Source organism: Pristiophorus japonicus, unplaced genomic scaffold, assembly GCF_044704955.1.
Source record: "Pristiophorus japonicus isolate sPriJap1 unplaced genomic scaffold, sPriJap1.hap1 HAP1_SCAFFOLD_252, whole genome shotgun sequence".
Taxonomy (NCBI): domain Eukaryota; kingdom Metazoa; phylum Chordata; class Chondrichthyes; family Pristiophoridae; genus Pristiophorus; species Pristiophorus japonicus.
Window position 1 is genome coordinate 502947 of NW_027252252.1, and position 13017 is coordinate 515963.

Genomic DNA, 13017 nt, shown 5'->3' on the forward strand with positions numbered 1-13017 from the left:
AAGAGAATTAAATTTGTACCTAAATTACAGAAGCCTGAGATCCCCTAAACATCTCTGGGAAGCAGCATATCAATTTTAAGATTCTACAACATTTTGGCTGCGAAAAAAGAGTTACCGAATACATGACATGGGGCTAACCTCTGTGAAGCAAATTCGTGTATTAAGGATCCCAGACTGTCTGGGGGAACTATGCAACACCAATTCACCCGCTAATAGATAATCAAATTACCAACCATTATCTAAACGACACAACTCAATCAAATTACTGCTGAACAAGCCCGACAAATTCTGACAAAGAAGAGAGCTCAAAACTAATGAGCAGCTCCCTTGAAACAAAGAGCTGGGCCAGATTTGGTGGGAGATAAGGAAGCCTTTTTGGGATATATCTATTCCCAGTTTTACAAGGAAAAGAACACAAGCAGCCGGAGGTGGGGAGTGAAGAAATGGAGTAGTGGAGAAAACTGCAAGAAATCATCAAGGACCGACCGAGCATGCAAACAGCACGAGGTCCACGAAACGGAAGGTTGTCAGCAACCAAATTGACAACCCGGGCCACCACAACCAGCGAAACGACCAACCGAAACCAACTCAGCAAAAACCGAAGAATCGACATTTATTTCCACTCTACAATCTACTTGTGAACGACCAACGGGTGAGAAATTACCAAAAAGGACTAACTAAAACTATTCCTAACCAAAGAAAGTGGGTACTTACTCCATACATCCAAAACGCAACTTACCGCATCACCCCAACTGAAGACTACGCAGTCTGAAGTCCTCTCCTCCGTCCGGGATACGGCTCGCCTAGAAGGCCAAGTGCAGTGAACCCCGAAACCGCGATTCACCGGCAACTGTCAAAATCGATTGGTGAGCATAGCTCCTGAACCCCCAGAGCTATAACTTAGTTAGTCAGGGGAATTGAGAGCGGAGGAGGCTAGGATAACTCGTGTAAATGTATCTGCATTTGCCTCTTTACCCCATTTAGAGTTTAAGCTATATTCTTTTCCCCATAGGCTGTATGTTGACAATTTATTCAACGTGTTGTACCCCTTAGTGTCTATTGCTATTACTATTCTGTGTGTGTTATTAAAGATGTGCCTTTTACTTCCTTTTAAACACAATAAAGCCATACCTGCTTCCTATCTTGAAACCGATTGTTTGCCCAAGTCTGTCACAGCCCCTTTATAATTCAAGTGTCTAGAACCAACGGTGTTGGAGCGATTCATTTAATGGCAGAAGGGAAAGCTGACCCTCCGAAAACCACCCCTTACATAATGGTGACCACCAAGGGCCTCTGGGGCAAGGGACGTGATAAGAGAGAGAGTGGTTTCATGAAAAGAAGCAAAAAGGAAGAGGGAATTTCCTCGTCTGTGTTTAAGAGGGTAAATGTGGCTAAGGAGTGGGTACTCGATCTATTGTATGCTGAGCGTCCAGAAGATGCTGCAGCTCAATGGACCGAGAGCAAGGACAATAAAAAGTCAATAGAGAAGGCCATTTGTCTAATTTGCCTTCAGCGACAGATCCGGCTTCTCGATGAGGAGAATGAGAAATTAAAGGGAGTATTGAGGCAGGCAGAAGAGAGGTCCAGTGCAAGGGACACAGTCGGGGAAAGGCTGTGGACTGAGGTGGGATAGTGAAAGGAAAGTAGAGAGCTCACTAAAGAAAGGCACAAAACCCAACTGGACCTTTTACAGTGTCAGATTATTGAAGCTTCGAATAGCGAACTTGCATTGCGGGAATATAATTCCTGCCTCGCCAAGCAAGTTAAAGATTATGGGGAGAGGGTGAAAGACATTCAGGTAGCCTATAAGGTAGCCAGTACCAGGGAATTTGAGGCTGGTGACCATGGCCCCCGCCAGCAGCTGATCCAAGGCTTGAACCTTGCTCTATCCCGGGCTAAAGGCATGGTGTGCCTGATAAACCCGGGTTTAGCCCAGTAATACCTGGTAGAGCAAGGAGAAACCCCGCAGTCACCGCCTGCAGCTCCCGGGAACAGCCCAGAGCAGCGGGGGTGTCAACCAGAGTGTAGGGCAGGTAACGATTGCGAACTACCAACACCGGCGGCCCCGAGTTTTAAATCGGTTTGGTAGCAGGGGGAAGCAGGCAAGCCAATACAAGGAGGGCTGGAACCAGGGCCAATGCACTCGCTCCGGCAGCAGACATTTGGCCCACCTGGTGCAAATGGGGCAGCAGGACCCCGAGTAAGCAATTTCATAGGCCCCATGACACCCAAAAACTGAGCGCTATGATAGGCCACCTAAGTAAGCTCACCCAACAGGGGGATCCCTCGGTACACTTCCTGGAAGTGGAACACACAGGGGATATTAACGGGTGCAATGATTCAGAGCAGGCTAAGCTGTTGCTCCTCTCGCTAGACACCAAGCTGTGCCATTCCCTCTCTGCAGACAGCAGAAAGGGGCGAAACACGGACGCTACGGTTAAGGAGGAGGTTCTAGAGGCCATGGGTATGAACGACGGGAGTCCTTTCTCCCGAGTGGAGAAAACAGTGCAGCTCCATGGGGAGACTCCACAGGCTTTCGCCGACAGGTTGTGGCCGGTCTCCGAAAGGGCCTTTAGTGGGGTTCTTGACCGGGCCCACCTGGCCCCTAACGAGTTGGCTCACTGGCTCCGCAGCCTGGTGGCAAACAGCTTACCTGGAGTGAAGGCCAAAGCCCAGGTCTGGTTCGATTCAAGAGATCCCAAAACCACCGAGGAGGCAGTGGTCAGACAGTTGACCCTGGCTTACCGGAACGGGAAGGTCCATCTGATTAAACCCAGCCAAGGCAAGAGAGAGTGGCATCAGGAAGGTGGGAACCCTCCCCACAAAGTGGGTGAATGTTTTGGGTGTGGGAAAAGTGGGCACTGGAGGAAGGACTGTAGGAACCCATAGAAAGAAACTAAGGGAAATGCCACTTCAGCCCCAGCCCGTAAGGCCGGACAGGAACACCCGACTCATATGAGACACTCGTAGCCACCCTTACAGACAGTTATAAATGGACTGGGAGCAGTAGATACCGCAACCGGTACAGTAGCCGGTATGGTAAATCCCTCTGCTCCAACCCACCCATGTGTATGACTAGAGCCAGCGCAGCCTGTGTAGCTGTGTTCCCGAGAGTACGATGCCTGGAAGAGATCGTGCGTTACAATGGAGGTGGAGAAAGTGAACGGGACCTACCAGCTACATACTGGTGCTTCCTGCACCCTTGTACATGCAGATAACCCGGCTACCTCACCTCCATCGAACGGGGTCCCGTACAGTCAAGTGGGGTTCACAGGCAACGAGCAAACTGGTTCGTTTCCCATCCTGCTCACCATTCAGTTAGGGACACTCAAAACCAAATGGAAGTGTGTCCTGATGAAATGGGAGCAGGAGGGAAAATGTATCCCTGGGGGCTGCTTTTATCATTAGCCACTAGATCCTTTTGGATCTGAGGAACCACTGTCGATGGGGAGCCATAGGGACAGACAGGGAAGGTGAGGTGGCGGTGATCCCAGAAAAAGAGGCCAAGGGAACGTTGTGTACCGTGAAGCCAAAGGAGGGTTATGACTTGGAATTACTGGTCAGTAACACCCCAGTGGAGTACCAGGCATATGTACGGGCACACCTTGCAGCATTCGCCACCCACAAACATGACTGTGGCAGGGTAACGGGGGTGGAAGTTAGAATAGAAGGGGACCCCATGACCCAACCACAAAAGCAATATAACTTCCCCAGGGAGGCAGAGGTAGTCCTGACAACGGCGCTGCGATCACTGATAGAGCAAGGGGTGTTAAGACCGATAGCAACCCATCTGAACTCTCCAATGTGGCCGGTTAAGAAATGGGACAACTCATGGAGGGCCACCGTGGACTATCGAGTGCTAAATAAGAATATCCCTGCCTGTGCACACACTGTAGCAGCCGTAGCGGACCTCAGAGGGAGTATTCCAGCATCCGCGACCACTTTCACGGTGTTGGACATTTCAAATGGGTTCTGGTCCATTCTTTTAAATCGGGAGGACCAGTGCAAGTTCGCCTTTACCTTTAAGGGCCAACAATACACGTGGAACTGTCTTCCCCAGGGCTTCCACAACAGCCCAGCATTTTTCACCAATGCATGGCGAACTGTTTAAAGGGCTTTAGCAGACCCCAGCAGTTGGTGCAGTATGTGGATGACCTGCTCCTGTTCACCGATCAGGGGGAGGAGCATGGCCCACTGCTGGCTGAGCTGCTGGAGCTGCTAAAAGAAGAAGGGTTTAAAGTGAACCCGAATAAGGCACAAATCGGCCAGAAGGAAGTCAAATTCCTGGGGCTGACTGTGCGCGATGGGGAAAGGGCCATAGACAAGGCTAGAAGGGAGGCAGTACAGGAGTTACCAGCCCCCAACACAGTGACAGGGGTAAGATCCTTTCTAGGGCTCACTGGGCACTGCAGAGACTTCATTGAGGATTATGCAGCCACCGCAGCCCCTCTGCTCAGGCTCCTACACAAGCGGGTAGAGTGGGACTGGGATGAGGGTTGCGAGGCAGCATTTAATCAGCTCAAGAAGGACTTGCAGACCGCACCAGCCTTAGGAGCGATAGATGTAGGAAAGGAGTTTTTCCTGGAGGTGGCAGCCAGCGGGGACACTTTGAGCTCAGTGCTGCTTCAAGAGCGGCACGGCCAGCTGTGACCGGTGGTTTACTCCTCCAGGATCCTCACAGATGTAGAGCAGGGGTACTCCAACTGTGAGAGACACCTCCTCGCCACACATTGGGCAGTGAAAAGATCCTTGATCTTCACGGGAGGTTCTCCTCTCACACTCCTCACCCACCACACACCTACTCAGATGCTCCTAGATGGGATGATTAAGGACGGGATGGTGAGCAGTGCCCGCATTGCTCGCTGGACCCTGCTCCTTTCCAGATGGACCTCAGAGTAGAAGGCCCCCATTTGCCAAGGCTCGCAGCCAACCTAATCTACCCAGGGAAAGCCCACAGGTGCGCCGTAGAAGGGGTATGGGAGGTGAACATTTGCCTTCGGGCTGGGTTACACCCTACAGGCCAGGACATCTACGTGGACGGGTCCAGCATGGTATCTGCTGGCAAACGACTCACTGAGTGCGGAGCCTATGACCCAAGGGCAGGTATTGCCCTGGTAATCAAGCTCCGCAGCATCATGAGCGCCCAGCATGCTGAACTGTCCACCGTAATGTACGTCATGACCCACCCCGAGGAATTCCCTACCCCGTACACCATTTGCTCGTACAGTATGTTCACCTGCAATTCGTGTACAGAGTACCTGGCTATATGGTCCCGTCGCGGATACACGTCCGCTGACGGGAGACCCCTGGCAATCAAGCCCCTGCTGGAGAAAATCATGACAGCGGTGGGGGAAGAAGGAAAGGTCTACATACATAAGGTGAAGGACCATTCAAAAACCGAACCCCGTGCAGAGGGAAACCAACAGGCTGACAAACTGGCCAAAGAAGGTGCCTGCACGTTAAAGTTCTGGGACCCCTATGACACTGGCCGCATAGCAGCGGTCAAGAATAAGAACAGTGCAGCAGAGAGTACAGGGATAGCTTTGGCCCCGGACTTAAAAACAGTTCAGGCACAGGACCCGGTCCTGAAAGCTGTCCTGAACGCGCTTGCTAGAGGAGAGAGAGTAGAAGGTCCGTATGTCACAGCAGCCATTATTGTTAAGGAAGGCATGCTGTTTTAAGAGGGACAATGGGTCGTGCCACAGCAGCACCAGAGGGAATTGCTAAAACTGGCCCATGAGGGTCCAGGAGCGGGACACCCCGGGCCTGAGACCACCTGGCAACGGGTGGAACAGGCAGGATCGTGGCCGGGACTCAGGGAGGATGTCCGTGGGTTCTGTGCGAACTGCCTGGTGTGTCTGCGAACAACCCTGACCCCCAGAAAAGGAAGGTGTCCCTAGGACACGTCAGGAGGGTAGAGGGATCATGGCAGTCAATCCAAATTGACTACATCGGGCCCCTACCCACCACCCAGGGAGGCTACAAATACTGCCTAGTCCTGGTGGACGTGTTCTCAAAATGGGTTGAAGCCTTCAACTGCCGAACAGCCACCGCACGAGGGACAGCTAAGATTCTAGTGAGGGAAGTGTTCTCCCGGTGGGGACTCCCACAGTATGTGAAGTCGGACCAGGGGAGCCATTTCACCAGGCAGTTATTGCAGGCAACCCTTAACGTGCTCGGCATTGAGGGGAAATGGCACATTGCCCACAATCTACAGTCATCGGGTAATGTGGAGCTTTTAAACTACACCATTAAAGAAAGGCTGCGGAAGGAGACAGGAGACTCACCCCAAAAGTGGGTGGAGGTCTTACCGTTGGTCCTGATGGGGATCCGAGCCAGCCAGTCAAAGAGCACGGGGTATTCCCCATGCGAGCTCATGACTGGCCGGATCATGCGGACCCCCACCCATGTCCTAGCCCCGGTGCTCACAGAAGGTCAGTTCAGAGAGGTGAACTGGGACTGGTTTGTCAGGAACCTGTTTGAACACCTCAAACAGATTCACTGGCAGGCTGCTAGTAACATGGGCAGACAGCATCAGAGTAACCGATTGCTGCTAGAACCCAGCAAACACCACGAATGGGAGATAGGAGGCCAGGTCATGGTGAGGAACCATGCTCGGGTCTGAGTTTGTGAAGCATTATATATGGGGCCATACAGCATTGTCGACAAGGCAAGCCCGATGGTCTATGCCATAAAGCTGCCCCGCTGTACGAAGTGGTTCCACATCAACCAGTGCAAGCTGTGCAACCCAGGGTCAGCCAAGCACAGAGGGCAGCCGGGATGTGTGAACTGTCCTCAGGACAGGGATCCTCCGTTGGCCGCCCCCGACGGTGGAGGGCCCACAGGGAATGTGGCAGACTCAGAAACCGTGCCTTTCGGGACGGTGAATTGCAGTACTGGAGGGGCTATCCCACCCATCGTTTGGGATTCGGACGCACCCCCAGTAACCCAAGCTCTGAGAAGGACCCTCCGTACACCACGGCCAAAGATACCGTGGTCACCGGCATCTGAGCCTCAGCGATTCTACCCTAGGAGAAGGGCAGCCCGACAGGAAAGGCCGAAGGTCACAAGTACAGAGGCCACTCAGAGTAGGGACCACCAGCCAGCCGCCTCCAGTGGTGAGGGTCTCACAGGAGCAGTAGCATCGAGCTGTCCCAGAGACAAGGGTCTCCAGCTCACCGGCTGTGGGGAAACCCTAGCATCCAGGCGGCTATCAGACCGCACCAGGCATGGGCCTGACAGGGACTAACCAGGCCACCCGGAGACGGGTGGCGGCTGTACATAGCTCTAATTTTTAGTCGAAGGTAGCTGACTGCACCATTTTAGATTTTAAGGTTTAGTTTAGAATTGAGGGTAATGTTGCAGTAATGTTTAGGTGATTGTTTTGAGTTTGTATTGTGTGTCAGCCAGCCTGAGAGCAGTTCTCAAGGGCAGGATCCAGACATTACCAGATGATGGACAAACCTCAGGAGACCAATTGATGTTTTTTAATTTTAATCTATGTTCTTCCTTCTGTAATGCGGTTGTACGTTGACTACATGCTGGTGAATATAAAGTAATTGAAATGAAATGTAACTGTGCTGAAATGCAATTGTAGGGATGGAACCCCCTCCAAGCTGGGAGGGTGTAAACGTAAAAAGTTTGTACCTGTAAATGGAAAAGTGTGTATCTGTGGTGATGTTCCATAAGTGTAATGCATATTTTGGTATTAGTTTAGTTAATTTACGGGGAAGGTTATTTCTTGAGAGCCAGGAACTTTGCTCACCTGTAAGATGATACCATAAGTTGCATGGTATCACAGGGGGGGAATGTAGAATTTACCAATATCTCGCAAAGATGCCTGGTACCTTTCCCCTGCAGAGGAGAATAATTCGTTTCTGGGCTTTTAAAATGAGTTTAAAGGGGCAGACGACGCCTGCAGGGGATAAAAGGGAATGCATTCATCGAGACCCCCGCCCCCCTCCCCCCACAGTGTTTGGACTCATCGGAAAGAGAATTCAAAATGGACCGAAATTTCAGAAGCCTGAGATCCCCTAAACATCTATGGAAAGGAGCAGATCAATTTTAAGATTCTACAACATTTTGGCTGCGAAAAAGAGTTACTGAGTACAGAAGGTGGGGCTAAACTCTGTGAAGCAAATTCATGTATTAAGGATCCCAGACTGTCTGGGGGGAACTATTCACCCCATAAGAGATAATCGAATTACCCAATCAAGCACAATGGAAATCATGGTCAGGAAACTGGACAATCCTCAAACAATGCAAAACCAGTGATAGCACATTCTCGAATTACTGCCGACAAAGGAGTCATTTGAAAATCAATGGACAGAACAGTTTAAACAGAGCCCAAGAGATTTGATGGGAGATAACAAAGCCTTTTTTGGGGGATATATCTATCCCCCAGTTTTACAAGGAAAAACTAACAGAACACAGACTGGAACTCGCACTGACTCGAACAAGGACATAGACTGGAACACAGACACAGACACAAGCAGCCTGCTTCCTCTGCAGTGAAGAAATGGAACAGTGAAGGAAACTACCAGAACTCATCAAGAACTGACCGAGCACGAGGCCCACGAAACGGAAGGTTGTCTGCAACCAAATTGACAATCACTCTACAATCTACTTCTGAACGACCCAACGGGAGAGAAATTACCAAAAGGGACTAACTAAAACTATTCCTAACCAAAGAATGTGGGTACTTACCCCATACATCCAAAACGCAACTTAGCGTATCAACGGACGCACCCCAACCGAATACTACGCAGTCCGAAGTCCTCTCCTCTGTCCGGGGTACGGCTCGCCTAGAAGGCCAAGTGCAGCGAACCCCGAAACCACGAATCACCGGCAACTGTCTAAAGGGATTGGTGAGCATAGCCCCTGAACCCTCAGAGCTATAACTTAGTTAGTTGGGGTAATTGGGAGGGGGGAGGCTGGGATAACTTGTGTAAATGTATCTGCATTCTCCTCTTTACTCCATTTAGAGTTTAAGCTGTATTCTTTTCCCCACAGGCTGTAATTTGACAATTTATTCAATGTGCTGTACCCCTCAGTGTGTATTGGTCTGTGTGTGTTATTAAAGGTGTGCCTTTTACTTCTTTATAAACACAATAAAGCCATACCTTCTTCCTACCTTGAAACCGATTGTCTGTCCAAGTCTTTTACAGTCCCTTCATAATTCCAGTGTCGAGAACCAAGGGTCAGTGAGCGATTCTGAACCGTTCATATAAGGTCAGAAGGGAAAGCTGACCCCCTGAAAACCACTCCTTACACTGCCGGCCACAACTCCTTCATAACCGATCTTATTCCTCTCACTACTTCTTTACCCATGGATTCCTCGTGAGGTTGTGGTGACCTGAAATTTCTAAAATCTTAATTTAAAACTAGAACTCTTCAACATTCTTAAACTCATATCGTGCTATTATATACATCTGCCACCCATCTCCGACTGGCCAAGTTAATCCCTGTTCTTCTCCTTCCCTTATTCAGCCTCTGGTTTGCCTGTGTGGCCGGCGGTAAGGCGGTCTGTACCGCAGGACCCAGAGTGTTCTGACTGGAGGTGTGCCTGAGTCCCACATTATCGGGGGAATGGCCCCTCCGGGGCAACAACACACTTCCCCTTTAGGTGTGGCTGCTGAGTTCATTTCATTAACTGAGGATTCTGCACAGCCGGGGGCTGTAGGCTGGGGACTCTCAGTTAGTGGCTGGTCCACCACGACCTCTCCTGTGAGTCCCTCACCGCCGAAGGCTGCCGGCTGGGGATCCCTGTCCGTAGACTGATCCCTGATCTTGGGTATTCTCTAACGGATGGCCAACCTCCCGGGGCTGACCCACTGAAACTGGGGCACTGGTGACCACGGTGTCTCCGGGAAGCGAGCCGGGACAGCTTTGTCAGGAATCTGTTTGAACATCTTAAACAGATTCACTGGCAGGCTGCTAACAACATGGGCAATGAACTCAGACTTTAGCTTGTGTGTTCAGGACAGAACGCGCCCCTGAGCATGTGTGAGGAAAAAGTTCCAGAAAATATTCTCGGCCAGGGAGCTTTCGCTTGTGAGGTGAACGTGTTAAGCGCGACACTGCGGAAACATCTCCACTTTCAGCACCTGGTCAGACAGAAATGTGAAGCGAGCAGGTGGACTGCAGAATCCCACTTTTAAGGAGTTGGTCGTGGTGTCAAACAAAGAGTTTCACTAAATGATTAAAAATAAGAAATGTCAAAGTCGAACATGCATCTCCAGAGGAAACTGCGATCTAATCACAGCACTTTAAACCACTCCGCCACCCTGAGTATTCAATGCTAGATGTGGCCACCTGCAGGTTGATTTTGAACTTTTGTGTCCTGACACATGAAATAAATGAGGGCAGCAGGCGTATCTCTGCCTGACACCGGGGAAACAGTGAGACAGACCTTGGAGCAAGGGTCTGGTTATTGCCAAACAGCAAAGAAAATATTTTCTGGAAGAACAATTTTGAAAATAATTGCAACCCCAACATGATTAGAACACACAACCTTTTGATTTGGAGTCAGGCGTGCTACCATTGCCTGACAAGGTCCACACATGAAGTCTGAGATGTTCGGCGATATGAAGGTTTCACAATACAAGGGGCTTTAAAATCCCCGCCCATTCCCACCAGGTATCAGAAGCAGCGCTCACCTGCCAGTCACCGTATGTTTTTTTCTTAAACTTTTGTATTGTTTTCACGGGAAAGCATCATTAATTAACCCCTCACCTTCTTTTGCACAATGAAAGAAATGCTAACTGAGGGAGAGTCGATACTTCAATCATTTGTCCTGTGCTTTGGGGAGCGGGCAGGGAAGTGGACCTGAGTCCATGATCGCATCGGCCATGATCGTATTAAATGTCGGAGCAGGCTCGAGGAGCGTATGGTCGACAACTGCTCCTATTTCTTATCTTCTTATGTTCTTATGCATGTTGACCCATTTTACTCACTGTATTTTAGGAGTCTGGTTCAAAATCTTTATTGCTGATGACACCAGGAATCTGGGGCACCTTTTTTCAAATTTAACAGCACCGGTTATTCCGACCGTGCACAGAAAATAGAATCAGTAGTGAAGATAAAATCCTACGGTGCTCATTTTCAGATTCATGCAGCAGGATTTCAAATAAAGTAAAAGAATTTTACAGTGAAAAGATTTAGAAGTGTTACTTGTATTTGTGTCTTTAATTAAATTTTGTAACGTCTGATTCCCGTTCATGCAACTGCTGAATAAGAAAGGAGGGTTTGACGTTGACCAGACTGCACTGCCCCTGATATTTGTGAGTTCATCCTTTATATTCAGTGGTTTCTCGCCCTTTGATGGGCTGCAGTGTAGCGGATATCACGTTGGCCTCACACGCAAAAGGTCCCCGGTGGATCCGTTTTCTCTCACTGAAAGTTATCTATTTATTGGTTAAATAAAGAGCAATTCAGGAATAAGGGAGCCCTTTTGCCAGGAGAATAAATAGCAAATAAAAACAGCAAATTCTGCAAATCTCAGCAAATCAGGCAGCATTTGCCAGGAGACTCAACTCGCCTCCGATTGTTCCCATTTGGCAAGTTTAAACAAAATGTTGCTGCCTGGGATCGAACCAGAGACCTTTTGCATGTAAAGCAAACATGATAACCACTACACTACAGAAACCACTGGTATAACAGCCCCAACAGAGGGGAGCTGACCAGTGAGCTCCCTCTGTGCTGATCGGGAATGAGGAGGCTCACCTGAAACAACTTCTGTCCAACACTGAAAGCTCTCAATCCTTCTCCTCCACTGCCCTTTACAGAAATGTCACGGATCACCCAGCCACCGTGTTCACTTCCACATCCTCACAGTGGGGCCACAGAGGCTCCTACCATCTTCCCGCGATCAGCGAACTCACCCAATTTACAAAATTAAACCCGCAACACGTGCCCGGCAAAGGGCAGGCGAAGCCAGATAGTCTGCAAGCTCGGTCTATCACAGAAAGTATTGGTATTCATGGTGCTTACAGCAATTATTAATCATCTCACAGACCTCAATTATTTTTATGCGATGAATTGATCGAGTATCGTTACCACGTCAGTGCGGCAGATCTTAACCCCTCGACCACCAGGGAACAGTTATGATAGATGTTGATATATTTATATATATTTATATAAGAACCTGAATATCAACGGCTAGCTACCTTGACCTCATGGCGAACAGCAGTGCATGTAACTTTGAGTGAAGTAAATTGTTCCACAATGAAACCCATTTAATCTTTTGTTCCCTTTTAAACACTAGAAACTGAGACAGGGGGAATAAATAGAGAAATAAAAGCACAGGGAAATAGACAAGAGGAAGAAAGAAGGGGAAAGATACTGTCTACACTCAGAACTAATGCAGAAACCCCTCTGCTGCGCTCGGGGTGGCCACCCACAGCCTGGATACACTAACGGGAGAACACCAGCGGCAATTCGGGGCCATAAAACGAACGGCGAGCGGCCCTGGGAGCAGCTTGGAGGTCCCGGGAGACTTCTCCAGGGAGCAGCGCGAGCTGGTGCAGGAGGGCGGCGGCAGCGAAGAGTGATGTCATCAAGGTCCAGGTCGGTGATTGGAGCATGGGCAAATACAGCAGGAGCGGCGAGATCGGGGCGAAGGAGCGGCGAGAGACTGTGGAGGGATGTGATCGGGGCCCAGGGGAGGCTTGAGTTCAGGGCCAGGGGCCCAGGGGCAGCACGGGCCAGCCCACACTGCGATATGTGTGCAAACTGGGTCCGTGCAGCAGAGCTGGTCTCCAGTCGTCTTGTTTAACCCTTGCCACTGGACGAATACCTCGCTCTGTCAAGCCCGTGTGATGGCTGGGGTGCAACGGCCATCACACGTTAAAAAAATCCACGCACAGGCATCTTCCACCCTTCAACATACATTTCAGGGCCTGGAATATTGAAACACCTGTGAACTCATCCTTTTTTGGCGAGGAAGCAAGTTATCCTCGCTTCGAGGGACTGCCTATGATGATGATGAACTGGATTTGCTGTAGTCCGCGGGCAGCA

The 13017-nt window shown here is 49.9% G+C and overlaps 1 non-coding gene across 1 annotated transcript; it reads right to left on the reverse strand.

Moving 5' to 3' along the window:
* Nucleotides 1–11574: 11574 nt before the first annotated feature.
* trnav-uac (transfer RNA valine (anticodon UAC)) lies at nucleotides 11575–11647 on the reverse strand. Its single transcript has one exon. It is a non-coding gene; the product is annotated as a tRNA-Val (tRNA).
* Nucleotides 11648–13017: the final 1370 nt, after the last annotated feature.